The 10,313-nt window shown below is 40.5% G+C and overlaps 1 long non-coding RNA gene across 1 annotated transcript; it reads right to left on the reverse strand.

Annotated features, from left to right (window-relative positions):
* Positions 1–562: 562 nt before the first annotated feature.
* LOC140598439 (uncharacterized) lies at positions 563–7,511 on the reverse strand. The gene is made up of 2 exons (XR_012000870.1): positions 7,417–7,511; positions 563–733 (listed from the first exon to the last, which is right to left on the reverse strand). It is a non-coding gene; the product is annotated as an uncharacterized lncRNA (long non-coding RNA).
* Positions 7,512–10,313: the final 2,802 nt, after the last annotated feature.

Genomic DNA, 10,313 nt, shown 5'->3' on the forward strand with positions numbered 1-10,313 from the left:
TTGTTTTGTTTTACTCACCCATTGCATAACTGGTGCTATGAACAAATTGGTTTCTTCATAGTCTTGGGCCTCAATGTCAGTATTAATTTAGTTGGCTTGCTCTTTTAAAGAATGAAGTCATTCCTTTGTCAAATAAAAGAAACAAGTAGAAAAACCAAATTGCCAAAGGAAAATTGTAATTTCTTAAAGTGGATAAAGAGAAACTGCTTTATTAGAATGGAAGGTTTTCCAAAATGTAACAGTATAAAACTAGCTGAGAAACAAAACAAAACAAAACAACACCATCCTCAGGATAATAATTATCTCTGGGCAAGGAAAGAGTAGGATTAGGAGAAAGGGGAAAGAAAGAAACTCCAAGCACACATACATCAATTTAAATTCTTGGAAGATTTCAAAATGCTTACACTTCACCATGTGCTTCATACTAATGAAGAACATGTTGTAGGTAACTTGATCATATAAATATCTACCACATACCCATGCACACACAAACGCACACATTGAATTGTATATGTAAACATACAAAACACTGTTTAATGAATAAGTAAATAAACGACAGAAATTTTAAGATTTTCTATTTATTCATAAGAGACCGATAGAGAGGCAGAGACACAGACAGGGGGAGAAGCAGGCTCCTCACAGGCAGCCAGATGCGGGACTCGATCCCCAGACCAGGATCACATCCTGAGCCAAAGGCAGGCAGATGTTCAATCGCTGAGTCACCCAGAGGTCCCTAAAAAACAGAATTTCTGATCATTCAGCAATTTTGTCTGTGATTCCTCTGTATTGATGATCTGGTTCACTCAGTCCAAGTGGCTGAACAGTAGTATTCCATTATATGATGATACATTTATGTGTGGGCACATCTAGTCAAACTTTCTAGAGGCTTACCTAGTTTATTAGCTTTCAAAGAAATTGATTTTTAAAATCATCTCCATAAATGTTTTTCCTAGGCTCTTTGTGTTTTGTTTTTATAATTCTGTTGCTTCAACTTTCTTACTCTTTTGATTTCTTCATCTATCTACTTGGATTAAATGCTAGCTCATTGTAGTAAATATATTGAAGACTATTCATAACTTCTAAGTATGGCTTTAGCTATACCTCACAAATTTATTTTTCATATTTTAGTTTGTTGGTAATACCATTACAGTTTATGATTTTCCTTGTGAAGTCTTTTTTAACCTAGTCATTATTTAAGCTTTTGTGTTTTTTTTCAGATTTTTCTAACCTGTAGGATTTTAATTATTAGTTGTAATAGTTAATTTCTAATTAAACTGCATTGTAATCAGATAATACGGTTTGAATAACTATGACTCTTTGTGATTGAGAGTATACAGTTAATTTTATAAATATTTAAAATGTTGCATGCATGCTTTAGGAGAATGTGTATTTTCTGTTGTATTCTCTTTTGAGTGCAAGGATATGTAAACTCACAATTATGTCAAACATGTTACTCAAATTCTCTATATATTCTCCAAATGTGTAGCTTCTGAGAGAGGTGTTAAATTTTGCCATTATGCTTCTATGAGCTTTTCCCTTTTATTTTGTAATTCTGAGTTTTGGTAGCTGTTGGCTTTTGGTATTTTATAGTTTAAGTCTATATTATTAGGCACATACAAATTTATAATTTCTAGAGCCTTTTCATGAATTATAGCTTATATGCTTTATTCACATTAATGCTTTGACTTCATATTCTACTTTTTAAAAAATTTTATTTATTTATTTATGAGAGAGAGAGAGAGAGAGAGAGAGAGAGAGAGAGAGAGGCAGAGACACAGGAGGAGGGAGAAGCAGGCTCCAAGCTGGGAGCCTGACACGGGACTCGATCCTAGGACTCCAGAATCGCGCCCTGGGCCAAAGGCAGGCGCTAAACTGCTGAGCCACCCAGGGATTCCCCTTCATATTCTACTTTGACAGATATTGTTGCACTAGCAATTTTTTTTTTTTTTGCTTCATATATGCTTAGTCTATTTCTTTTTTTTTCTTCCTTTTTATATTTTCTGTTTTAGGTTGTTTGTGTAGCAGTGTCTCCTGTAAGCAGCATATAATTGATTTTTTTTTATATCCACACTGACAATTTCTGATATTTATTAAAGCGATTTAATCTATTACATTTACTGTCATTATAGTGTATTTCGAGTTATACTGACACACCATATTTTGCATTTTTGTTTCATCAAAGATTTCTTCTGGTTCCTTTTATCTTCCTTAAGTAAGATTTGTTAGACTCATAAATCTTATTTTAGTATCCTCTGTGTCAATTTTTATTTATATTAAAATTTCTCAGCTATTAGGTCTTTGACCACTTTGTTCCAATATTCCTCTAGTATCTTTTACGAGAATCCACTAAAATTTTAAGAAACAATGATTCTCAAAGAGCACTCGATATGAACAACTTTTTCACTTTTTCTCTTCATACTGCATCCAGGGTAAAATTCTCAGTTCTTTTTTCCAGTTTATTAATTCCTTAACCTTGGTCATTCTAGAGATTATTCTTTTACTTTCATATTTTTTTTCCTTTTTTGACACCTATATATTTTCTGAGATTACTAATCAGATCTTTTTCCTCTTCATACAATTTATATTTTTTCAATAAAGATCATTTCAGGGGCACCTGGGTAGCTCAGTCGGGTGAGTATACAATTCTGGATTTCGGGTCAGGTCATGAGATGGAGCCCCACATGGGGTTCCTCACTGGGTGGGGAGTCTGCTTGGGATACCTTGTCTATCTCTCTCCTTCCCTGCTCTCTCTCGCTCCCTCTTAATTAAATAAAAATCTTTAAAAAGATCATTTCATTCATTTTCCCCTTTGATTTTGGTAGCAAGAAGTAGGGTCCTACTATGACAAATACCTAAAACTGTCAAAGCAGCTTTAGAACTGGATAAGGGGTAATAAGGCTGTAGGAGTTTGGAGGGCCATGCTGGGAAAAGCCCACATTGCTGTGAAGGTACTATTGGTAGAAGTAATAGATGCTGAAGGGAATTCTGGTAAGAGTTCAGAAATAAAAGCAAGAACTTCAGAGAGAGACTCTATCTTCTTAGAGAATACATAACTAATCAGAAACAGATTGTTCGAAACATGGATGTTGAAGATCTTTCTGTGAGATCTCAGAATGGAAATAAGGAACATGTTATTGGAAACCATAAAAAAGGAGAACCTTGTCATAAAATGGCTGAAACTTGGCTTAACGAGTGTTCTAGTATTTTGTGGAAGTTTGAACTTGGAAACAATAAAATCAGATATTTATCTGAGTAGATTGCTCAGGAAAGTTTTAAAGGAGCTTGTGTCCTCCTGACTGCTTATACTAAAATGCAAGAAGAGAGAAATGAGTTGAAGAAGGTATAAAGCAAAAAGAAGTCAGGACTCAAAGATGTGGAAAATTCTCAAGTTTCTGAATTTCTCAGTTTGTCATCTCTGCTCTAGCACTTGTACTCATGCTCTTGCTGCCCCTAGACAGTTCCCTTCTTGTCCTCTTCCCATCCAAGTCTGACCTATAGAGTCAGCTTCCCAACAGTCTGTCTTGATTTGTTCAGTCATGTTGGCATTTTCTCTTGTGAATTTCTGTAGCCTTATAATCATTTTCCTGTGATTTTTGTGACATGTAGTCTTTAATGCCCATTTCTTTTTTTAATTTAACATTTTCTGAAATTGAAATTTCAATGTTACTCTTTTGTCTATGTATATATGTATATCTTTTCAGCAATTCTAGGGCTAGCCTCAAATGCTTTTTATGGATAACACACATGTAATCCACGGGTTCTAGAATATGAGGAAATAGAAAATGTGAGTTCTGAATGGTTCTCAGATGGTTCTCCATGGCACCTACAAGAGCAGGGCTAGAGCAGTGTGAAATTTAAGCAAACCAGTGGAGCCTTGCCCTGGTCACTCCTACAGCCTTGAACAAGCAGCTCAACTCTTTTTTTTTTGATACTTTTTGCTCTATTATTTTATTTATGGATCTGAGCAAAAAGTTTTGTGAACCCAAAAATATTGTTATAAATGTGTAGTATGTTTTAGCTTTGTCTCTCTTAGGAGAACACAGGCTTCTGCACCCAAAGAGACTGGCACAGTTATGTCTAGATAATTGGGTCAGCTTATTCTTGATTGGATTGTGTGCAAACATGCAGACTACATCCATAGTGATCAACCTCTTAATTTTTTCAAACAACTCTGTGCCAATCTCCTAAATGTTAGTTCCCTTCTAACATTTTCTTTAAAAAAAAAAAAGTGTCTCAGGCCTCCCAGAATGAACACGAATTTTATAGCATTAGTATTTCTTTCCAGACCACAAATTTTAGATTTCTTTCCAAAGCACATGAATGGATTTTAAGAAAATCTGTAAATGGCTATAATTTAAGAGGAAAGTATTATCCTTAAGAGAAGATTAGAATTTGGAGGGAAAAACAACCACAACTTTTATCTAGAAACGTGTTACTTCTCCCTCTGCCCCTTTTCTTGCATGCTCTCAATCAATCAATCAATCAATCAATCAAATCGTTATTTCAAAAGAGGAAATGGGCTCACACAATTGTGGAGTCTGGCAAGTCTCAAATCTATAGGGCAAGCTTGCAGGCTAGAAATTCAGGTAAGAATTGATGTTATAGTCTTGAGCCCAAATTGCACAGGCAAATGAGAAATTCAGGCAAGGTTTCTATGGCACAGTCTTGAGGCTGAATTCCTTCTAAGGAAACTGGTCTTTGCTCTAATGGCCTTCAAGTGTTTGGATGATGCCTACCCACACTCCGGAATGTAATCTGCCTAACTCAAAGCCTACTAATTTAAATGTTATTCACATCTAAAAAATATATTCACAGTAATGTCTACACTAGTTCTTGAACAAATTATTGGGCACCATAGCATAACCACCATAGCATAACCACAATAACATATAAAATTAACCATCACTGTGTGTCATTACCTATTAGGCTCTGTTTTCTTTCCCTCACTCTGCTCTACTTAGTTTTACCTTACTCGACCAAATAAAATGCAGTATGATTTGAGCCTTGTAAGGGTCTCCAATCTGCTACAGACCTAAAATCTCTGAACTAATCAGGAGTTCAAAGAGCTCTCTCTAGCCACAAAGACCAAATTCCCAACAGCTTTGTGTATCAGAGGTTTTCCTGCATAGTAGGTTTGGTGGAAGAGACAATGAGTGAAAGCAGCAAATGTATATGTGGCAGGCTGATCTCAAAATGTTAATACACATTTGCCACTGAATTCACATCATGGATGGTGTATCATTTGTGTCATTATTGCTAGCAGTAAATTTTCATGAAGTCTTTAAAACTGTACCTGATACATATTTCAAGACTGATGGAGTGTGGCTAGGTAAGAGTGGATCTGAGCTGCTCTTTCATTCTGTATTTGGAATCTCAGCAGTCATCCTCTGGATTACTCTATTAGGTATCCTACTAAGATTTCTGCAGTATGATCTCATTTAATTCTCATAGCAACCCGATGAAGCAGGTGCTTTTTTTTTAATAATAAATTTATTTTTTATTGGTGTTCAATTTGCCAACATACAGAATAACACCCAGTGCTCATCCTATCAAGTGCCCCCCTCAGTGCCCACTACCCAGTCGCCCCCACCCCCACCCCCCTCCCCTTCCACCACCCCTAGTTCATTTCCTAGAGTTAGGAGTCTTCCATGTTCTGTCTCCCTTTCTGATATTTCCTACCCATTTCTTCTCCCGTCCCCTCTATTCCCTTTCACTATTATTTATATTCCCCAAATGAATGAGACCATATAATGTTTGTCCTTCTCTGATTGACTTACTTCACTCAGCATAATACCCTCCAGTTCCATCCATGTTGAAGCAAATGGTGGGTATTTGTCATTTCTAATGCCTGAGTAATATTCCATTGTATACATAAACCACATCTTCTTTATCCCTTCATCTTTCAATGGACACCGAGGCTCCTTCCACAGTTTGGCTATTGTGGACATTGCTGCTAGAAACATCGGGGTGCAGGTGTCCCAGCGTTTCATTGCATCTGTATCTTTGGGGTAAATCCCCAGCAGTGCAATTGCTCGGTCGTAGGGCAGGTCTATTTTTAACTCTTTGAGGAACCTCCACAGAGTTTTCCAGAGTGGCTGCACCAGTTCACATTCCCACCAACAGTGTAAGAGGGTTCCCTTTTCTCCATATCCTCTCCAAAATTTGTGGTTTCCTGCCTTGTTAATTTTCCCCATTCTCACTGGTGTGAGGTGGTATCTCATTGTGGTTTTGATTTGTATTTCCCTGATGGCAAGTGATGCAGAGCATTTTCTCATGTGCATGTTGGCCATGTCTATGTCTTCCTCTGTGAGATTTCTGTTCATGTCTTTTGCCCGTTTCATGATTGGATTGTTTGTTTCTTTGCTGTGGAGTTTAATAAGTTCTTTATAGATCTTGGAAACTGGCCCTTTATCTGATATGTCATTTGCAAATATCTTCTCCCATTCTGTAGGTTGTCTTTTAGTTTTGTTGACTGTATCCTTCTCTGGAAGCAGGTGCTTTTATCACCATCCTGGTTTTATAAATGACAACAGTGAGGCTTCAGAAGTGTAACTAGTCTATCCAGTGTCATGTAGGTAGTAAATTATGAGGAAGGATTAAAACTACGTAATGGGATTCCAGACCTCATGCTCTTGACATTATATAATGTTTTCCAATATACACATGTAATCAAATATTTAAAATTGTAAGAGAAGAAATCAAAGAAGCAATTTAAAGACACTTGCAGACCAATGAAAATGAAAACACAGTGGTCCAAAAACTTTGCAATCCAGCAGAAACCTTTCTAAGAGGGAAGTTTAGAGCAATCCAGCCCTACCTCAAGAAGCAAGAAAAATATCAAATAAACAACCTAAACTTACACCTACAGAGGCTAGAAAAAGAAGAACAAATAAAACCCCAAACTAGCAAAAGAAAGAAAATAATAAAGCATAGAGCAGAAATAAATGAAATAGAAACTAAGAAAACAATAGAACAGATCAATGAAACCAGGAGCTGGTTCTTTAAGAAGATCAACCAGCCTGTACCAGGGCCCCAGCAGCCTCTGCCTCCTGCCCTGCATGCCGCCCTCCCTGGCCGACCCTGTCAGCCACTGTTGGGCAGATGCAGCCCTGCAGAGGGTCCCCAGCTTGGCCTTGTCCCACTGCCGGCCCTCCCGGGGAGCTGTCCTTGGGGCTAAGGGCCTGCAGGGGCCACATGCGGCTCCATGCCCCCAGGTGGGTGGGCACCCGGTGCTGCTGCCCCTCAGCAGCCCGTTGGGGGAAAAGAGGCTGTAACCCGTTGATAGTCCTTTTTGGCTACTCCTTTTGGCCGTCCAGCCAAGGAAGGACTATCAGGCTCTGGGAAGGCATCGTGCACTTGGTGAAGACCGCAGGTGGGCGCCTGCTCAGCCCCTGCTGGACGTGCCCCCCAACTCACCGCTTCCCCTCTGTGGGGCAATTCCCGGAGGCTGCTCTGGAGAGAAGGGGCCCTGCCGGTCCATCCTGGATGAAGAGGCGTTCTGAGAGCCTCAGATATCCTTCACACGCTCTGGACATCAAGACCACATCCAATCCTGGGCATGGAGAGGTCGGTGACTCCATTCTTCAAACAATGGGACTGCATGGCCTCTAACTCTTCTGACTTGGCTTTTGCCCTGGAAGAAAGGCAACAGTTGAATATACACGGATTGTTGCCCTCTTGCTGCATCAGTCAGGATATCCAGGTTCTAAGAATCATTAAAAATTTTGAGCGTGGCCAGGCGGGGCAAGATGGCGGAAGAGTAGGGTCCCCAAGGCACCTGTCCCCACCAACTTACCTAGATAACTTTCAAATCATCCTGAAAACCTACGAATTCAGTCTGAGATTTAAAAAGAGAACAGCTGGAATGCTACAGTGAGAAGAGTTGGCACTTCTATCAAGGTAGGAAGATGGAAACAAAAAATAAAGAAAACAGCAGCCAAGCGGGAGGGGCCCCGTGAGGAGCCAGGCTAAGGCCACGCAGCAAGTGCCCCCAAGACAGGAAAGCACAGGCCCGGAGAAGCGGGAGCTTTACCAAACTTTCCAGATGGCAAGGCGCTGGGAGGGAGCTCGGGCAGGACCCCAAGAGGGGTGGTGATGCCTTCAGGCTCCCAGGTGCAGTAATGGAGGAAGTGCACCCTGGGGGAGAGCGAGCCACACACCCCAGGTAGAGCTCCCTAAAGGCCTGGAGCATGCGTCCACTATGGCCCTGGAGCAGTTCAGGTGGCGGCGATGCACGGAGGTGGCTGCGAGCCCAGGAGCGGGATTCCAACGGTTAGGACCCCAGAGCCCAGGGCACGGGGGACACAGCCCAAGATCCGGCACCCCCCAGGACAGGCAGAGGCTGGGAGGACACAGGAGAGCAAGGACGCTCCTGCTGCCGCCCCCAGCTGTACAGATTGGTGCCCCTGCCCAGGGAGCATCCAGGTCCCTGTGGACTGGGAGCTCCCGGTATTACTGCGGGACTTGACTCTAGGGCTGGAGAGCTGGCCGCTGCCACTGTTGTTCCTACTGGTGTCACCTTTTACCCCGGACTGAGCAGGCGCCTCACAGGATAAACAGCTCCCATGGAGCAATGCACCTGGCAGGGGGCTGGGCATCTCCACCAGGTGCACACACCTGAGAATCAGCACAGCAGGCCCAGCAGGCCCCTCCCCCAGGTGAAGAACAGCTAGAAGGACAGGGGGAAATAAAGTTATTGACCAAGCAGCACTAGAAAGTTCAAGAGCAGTCGAGGGATTTACAGTGTATAGAATCAGAGGACACTCCCCCTTGATTTTTGTTTTCCGTTTGTTCCCCCCCCCCCCGCTTTTATTCTTTTCTTTTTTTTCTCTCTTTTTCTCCTTTTTCCAGTACAACTTGTTTTTGGCCACGATGCACTGAGCAAAATGACTAGAAGGAAAAACTCACCTCTAAAGAAAGAATCAGAGACAGTCCTCTCACCCACAGAGTTATAAAATTTGGATTGCAATTCAATATCAGAAAGCCAGTTCACAAGCACAATTATAAAGCTACTGGTGGCTCTAGAAAAAAGCATAAAGGATTCAAGAGACTTCATGACTGCAGAATTTCGATCTAATCAGGCCGAAATTAAAAATCAATTAAATGAGGTGCAATCCAAACTGGAGGTCATAACAATGAGGTTTAATGAGGTAGAAGAGTGAGTGACTGACACTGGAGAAAAGCTGATGGCAAGGAATGAAACTGAGGAGAAAAAGAGAAAAACAATTAAAAGCTCATAGGATAGGTTAAGGGAAAGGGAAACAAATGACAGGCTCAGAAGGAAAAATATACGTTTAATTGGGGTTCCCAAGGGCGCTGAAAATGACAGAGGTCCAGAATGTGTATTTGAACAAATCATAGCTGAGAACTTCCCTAACTTGGGAAGGGAACAGGCATTCAGATCCAGGAGATAGAGAGATCCCCTCCCCCCTCTAAAGTCAATAAAAAACCGCTCAAAACCTCGACCTTTAATAGTGAAACTTGCAAATTCCAAAGAAAAAGAGATCCTTAAGGAAGCAAGAAACAAGAAATCCTTAACTTTTATGGGGAGAAGCATTAGGATAACAGCAGACCTCTCCACAGAGACCTGGCAGGCCAGAAAGGGCTGGCAGGGTATATTCAGGGTCCTAAATGAGAAGAACATGCAGCCAAGAATACTTTATCCAGCAAGGCTCTCATTCAGAATAGAAGGAGAAATAAAGAGCTTCCAAGGTAAGCAGGAACAAAAAGAATATGTAACCACCAAACCAGCTCTCCAAGACACCTACAGCCTGAAAATAAAAGGTTGGAGAACCATGTACCATTCAAATGGTCCTCAAAAGAAAGCAGGGGTAGCCATCCTTATATTAGATAAAGCTTATCCCAAAGACTGTAGTAAGAGATGAAGAGGGACACTATATCGTACTTAAAAGATCTATCCAAAAAAATAAAAAATAAAAAAATAAAAAGGATCTATCCAACAAGAGGACCTAACAATCATGAATATTTTTGCCCCAAATGTGGGAGCTGCTAAGTATATCAGTCAATTAATAAACAAAGTGAAGTCATACTTAGATAATAATACACTTATACTTGGTGACTTCAATGTAGTGCTTTCTACAATCGACAGATATTCTAAGCACAACATCTCCAAAGAAACAAGAGCTTTAAATGATACACTGGACCAGATGGATTTCATAGATATTTACAGAACTTTACATCCAAATGCAACTGAATACACATTCTTCTCAAGTGCACATGGAACTTTCTCCAGAATAGATGACATATTGGGTCACAAATCAGGTCTTAACTGGTACCAAAAGATTGGGATCGTC

The sequence above is a fragment of the Vulpes vulpes genome, chromosome 4 (genome assembly GCF_048418805.1).
Source record: "Vulpes vulpes isolate BD-2025 chromosome 4, VulVul3, whole genome shotgun sequence".
NCBI classification, from domain to species: domain Eukaryota; kingdom Metazoa; phylum Chordata; class Mammalia; order Carnivora; family Canidae; genus Vulpes; species Vulpes vulpes.